The sequence below is a fragment of the Mirounga leonina genome, unplaced genomic scaffold (assembly GCF_011800145.1).
Source record: "Mirounga leonina isolate KUSES-001 unplaced genomic scaffold, KU_Mleo_1.0 Mir_165, whole genome shotgun sequence".
In the NCBI taxonomy this organism is placed as follows: Eukaryota; Metazoa; Chordata; class Mammalia; order Carnivora; family Phocidae; genus Mirounga; species Mirounga leonina.
The window spans coordinates 36,329,476-36,335,228 of NW_023270415.1; positions in this window are offsets into that span (position 1 = coordinate 36,329,476).

The following is a 5,753-nucleotide window of genomic DNA, read 5'->3' on the forward strand; positions in this document are numbered from 1 at the left end:
CATCGCTTACATTATATGCAAAGTAAGCACATAATACACATTTGTTGAATGAATGAATGAATGCATGCATGCATGAATGAACAAAAATTATGACTCCTACAAAAGGATTTTATGGAACTAAGAGATTGTCCAATAATTTGTAACATTGTTTTTTGAGGAAAAAGTCACCTTTTGTCCGATTATTTATCTTCTCCTCCCTCTTCTCTTTCTCTTCTTTTTCCTCTCGTCTGAATAAAATGAAGCACTGGAGCCACCATTTCCAGCCAAACCCTTTTAAAAAATATTGCTCCCTAATGTAAAGGTTGATTCTCAGCCAAAATGCCTATAACTGATTTAATTGGACAAATATTAGAATGAATTAAAATTTTAATCATAAATCCTCCAAGTAAGAATTATCTTTCTAGCATAATATTTCCATCCTGGATAGTCTTTTCACACAGAATGCCAAAGTCAGCTCTTTTCTATGAATCCTCTGCTTTTAGATTTAAGCTATAGCTTTAGCCTGATCGACTCCACTTTCTTTTCTGCTTCAAGGAAACCTGTTGCCTTTGTTGGCATATTTACTGCTGCTCTTGCAGATATATGAACTATCTCAAGCATAACGTGACCACAGATGGTGGAAAGCTCACTTTAATCAATCCCTTGCTGTGTTTCTGGAACTGCACCAGGCAGCCCCCACTTCATGGCTGATTGTCAGTGCCCAGCCTGTGCACACTGGTTGTGTGGGACACTAATCAATTTAAATTTAATAGAGCACAGTGTAGCATCTTTGTCTTACAGTTTTTAGGAGAGTAAATATTTTTCTTACACTGCTCTCCAGCTATTTCAAGGATGACTACTCTGTGCTAAGATATTTCAGTGTATTGAAACTTTCTGTTTAAAATACTCTGAGAAACAAACTGAAGGTTCTAGAGGGGAGGGAGGTGGGGGGATGGGTTAGCCCGGTGATGGGTATTAAAGAGGGCACGTTCTGCATGGAGCACTGGGTGTTACGCACAAACAATGAATCATGGAACACTACATCTAAAACTAATGATGTAATGTATGGTGATTAACATAACATAATAAAATAAAATAAATAAAAAATAAAATAAGTATGCAGATGATGTGGAATGTTTTGACTTTCCCCAAGTGACTATAAAGTCATTTCGAGCAATCTTTTGCTTTTTTAGACTAATAGAAAAGGGGCATGGCTTGTTATACTAACCAAATGGATATCATCATTATCTGCTTCTGGGGAAGCCAGTCTTGAGGTTTGTTTGCCAACCTTAGGTGGAAAGTGCTATACAATTGCTTGGTTCAGATTTTAGCAGAGAGTATGGTCTTTCATCTTTGTGGTTCTAACACCTGTTTGTGAAATAAAACTGCAGTCTTTTGTATCCACAACTAGCTGCAGGGCAAATGTAGCATTTCTATCTGCTCTTAAGGCTTTGTGAAGAATAGAAGGAAAAGTAGAGGAATGCATATAAAAGATGGCAAAAGGAATGAGCTGATTAGATTGAATCTGCTTCCTGTATCTTGGTAAATCACAGAGGCTGGGTCAAATATTGTGAGTTGTAGCACAATTCTAGAACAATGAAAGTTATTAACCCTATTGTAAATAGGGAAAATTAGATCTGATATTATCCAAATGTAATAAGCATACACGCATTTCTCTTCTGTCAAATTGATAAAAAGTATTCTGAAATGTGACCTTCAAATTTTATGTTAACTGAAAAAGATCTCTATAAGAGATATTCCTGCTTATCAAAAAATCTGTTCATATTACAAAAGTTCCAGAAATAGACAATTCCCAAATGTTGCCTGAATTTATTCTATGTTCTAATTTCACAACTTTTACTATTTTTTATGTTTTTTGCTGTTTCATGGAATCAAAATCATGTATGAATAAATCCAAACAACTTAAAAAATAATTTTTTTTTCATTTGAGTATCCAGATACCATCTACCATTAAGAGAATAAATATTGAAAGTTGGGTCAAAGTCTCAACAGATGAAAGTAACTTTTATACCAACAGGATGTCAGCCTTCATAGCCACGTAGAGGTTATAGCTTCACCATGTGTCAAACAGTACAATGAAGAAAAAAACCCTGGAAACACTCAAGTCATATTAACACCAGGGGTTGATCATCAGAATACTTAATGCATTTGTAGCTAGATTTATGCAGAAAGCTGGATTATACTTGTTATTAATTAATTAATTAACTTATCAATATTCTTATTGAGAAACAAGGGAAACATTATCCAAATAACTCTAAGAAAAAATTAATATAACACTGATTATATGAATCATAATAGTGCATATATGGTTTATATAAGTATACATATAATATACATATAATATATAACATATAATTTTAATTGCTATGTAATTATTGTAATTACATATTTCAGATGCTACTAGTAAATGTTTATTTTATAGAATTTTCAGATACCAATATCAAGTTTATTTGTCTACAATATAATACTATGTGCTAACCCATAACTTATATAAAAAGAATTACCGAGTATCCTTTTATTATTATACTTTGAAACAGGTATTGGAACAACTGTATTTGAATTTTTATGACTTTGAGACTTGAAGGCCTTTTTTTATGTTATCCATCACTAGGCTGAAAAATAGCATTTGTATATATTTTTGTTTATACAATTGAAGAATTCACTGAAAAATATTAAGAACATCCTCAATTACTTAGAAGAAAAAACCCACAGGAACACTCATTATGAAAATAAAGCCAAATGGACATTATTTGTTGCCTTCTCTGCATCAATTCCTGACTTTTCCCCTCCCCAAAAGTACCCTAATTTTAGTTTCAGATTTCCATGTCTGACCTGCTGGTTTAAGGGTAACTCTTGCCCCTCTTGCTGCAATGATTGACACAACAGTCTAGCCCTAAGCCAATCAGTCCAAGCCATTTATCTAGCCTCCAGGAATGATTCATACATGAGCAAGTTACACAATTCAGCCCAAAAAGTTTCATGGCATATTTGCTTGGGACTTATATATGGAGAAAGGACATAGTTCCTCTTTCGTTCTCTGGACAGTGTGGTGTAAGAATGTGCAATGTGGATTTCAAGAGTCTTTCCAAAAATCTCTCTCCTGATAAAGCAAAACAAGGGAGAACACAGTGAGGAAAATCCCATAGACATAGCACAAGTGGCAATTGAGTTAGCCAATCCTGAAGACTACCCTCCCCTTGGTCCTTTAGTTACATACATTAATCAATATATTTCCCTAGAGTTTGGTCTAGTTTGGGTTTTATGTTATTTGTAAAAGAAAGTATTCTAATTGATATATATGACTATTATTACTATTGATTGGTTGCAGTATTCTCAAAAGGGTGCCAAGTAGGTTCTATGTGTTATCTCACCTGATACAACAATATGAAGTAAATATTATTACGAGTTATGGCCCAGAAACACATAGATGGTAAGTGGTAGAGTTGGGATTTGAATGAAAATCTGTTTGACTCCAAAGTCTGCAAAGTTATTTATCTCAACACTATTCAATGATCATTCAATGATTAGTATATTAGCACCTCTGGAGGAAATTCAGGAGTGTCTATGTGGATACATTTGATTACGGAAAATATGAGGTATAATTTCAGGGGCATCTCAGTTACTCCTGTCTGGAGGAGAAAAGATCATTTTACTAATTCTACTTGATATTAAAATCCAGTTCTGTGCCTCAGCACCATGCATCACCTTCTATCACATGATGCCAAGATGGACATGTTTATTCAGAGCCTTTTGAAATAAAGTAGTTATGTAAGCCATATTACTAAGTAAGTTGGAGAGCCTTTAGGCATAGGAAAAATGCTTAGAAGAGAATCAAGATTGCTTTCTTATTGATAAATCTGGGCTCTTGCAATTTTTGTGATGACAATAGGGAAAAACACATCATCCAGATAAAAATAATGTCATGCAAAAAACATGAGGTGTTGTCCTTTTACTGTCCATAAGAGTGAATAAGGGGGGGCCGCCTGGGTGGCTCAATCGTTAAGCATCTGCCTTCGGCTCAGGTCATGATCCCAGGGTCCTGGGATCGAGCCCCGCATTGGGCTCCCTGCTCCGCAGGAAGCCTGCTTCTCCATCTCCCACTACCTCTGCCTGTGTTCCCTGTCTTGCTGTGTCTCTCTCTCTGTCAAATGAATAAAATCTTTTAAAAAAAAAAGAGTGAATAAGGTACCAATGAAATAAAACTCTTGTAGGTCATTGAGGTCACGTTCCTTCACATGGTAAGATTAAGGAATTCTTTCTGAAAGATAAAATCCGTCTTTTATAATTTTACCCTTTATGCAATTAAATAACCTTTAAACCATTTCTGGTAGAATTGGGATTACTACTTCTGTCATTGCTTTCTATGGAACATTGAGTACACCCAGGATACACATTCTTCCTTTCCACAGAAATGGGAAAAATCCAGTCAGAACAAAGCAATAACTAAGATCCTCATTGCTAGAGTTATCTTTAGTAAGGTGTATAAGGAACAAAGGCTACTGAAAGTATCCCAGCTTAACAGGATAAAAGAGAAGGAATATTTCTCCCTCACGAATAGTAGTGGTGAGATTCAGCAGATTGTAGGAGCTAAGAATTTGGGCTTTGGACTCAGACTGACAGGGTGTAAATTCTTCATGGGCTCGGCCACTTATTAGCTGGGTGACCTTCATAAAATCATTTTACTTCTTTGTATATCATTTTTAAACAAAATATTTATGCTGTACTCCTGGAGGATTTAAAGGAATTTATATATTAAAAACTTTAAAAAGTTTAAACTCTACCATAATAGGTAATAAGCACTCAAATATTTTCTAGTAGTAGCAGTGATGTTAATAATTATAGTAATACAAATGAAATGTTTGCCGTATAATATGCCAGACACTGCATTTGTTGCTTTATGAATGTTATCTTATTTAATCATCAAAATATCACTGTAATGAAAGAGAGAGGTATTATCCTTATTTTCAGATGAGAAAGTTAAGAAACAGTATAAGAAATATTTCCAAGGTCAAATAGTCTGGGAATTCTATGTAAACTAAGATCTGCCTGATGTTAAAACTAGGATGTTAACCACTACTCTATGGTATTTTCCTTGATGTGATCTTATTTGAGCTAGAATAAACCACTGGGTCTCATATAAGAGACACAACCCTCATTGATTCAGACAAAAAATATTCTATATCCTTTGAACACAATATATTCCTTAAAATAGAACTTACTCATTGAGAAAATGAATTAATGATAGCATCATTTTAAGGAAACTATTAAACCATTTCTATGATTTAAATGGTGTCAGAAAAAATGACAGGTAATATCAGTCTATGCCAATAGCTTGCAAACATATGATTACAAGAATGGGTAAGTGCAATGAGGCAAACTTCTATCTATGCTTCTGTGCCATCAAAGTGCAAGGACTAAAAAATAACATCTTGCTGGATAATAAAGGCAGGTAAAGTTGTCAAAATTTGTATAATAATTAAATATAATTAAAATATTATTGACAAGAATAGTATGCAATACAAAAAAAGTAAATATTATTATGGTTATTTATTTGATTGTAAGCTTTTTAAAGGCAAGGATCTCTTCTTGTCCATATGTTTGCACACTACATTGCTGACTTATCCTCATACTACTCTTTGGACAAGACTTGTACCAATTTCATTAACCCACCCCCTTGTATACCGTATAATTCTTATTATGACAGAAGACAAATTTCTGATTCCATTTAAAGTCAGCCCCTCCATCTGTGTCGT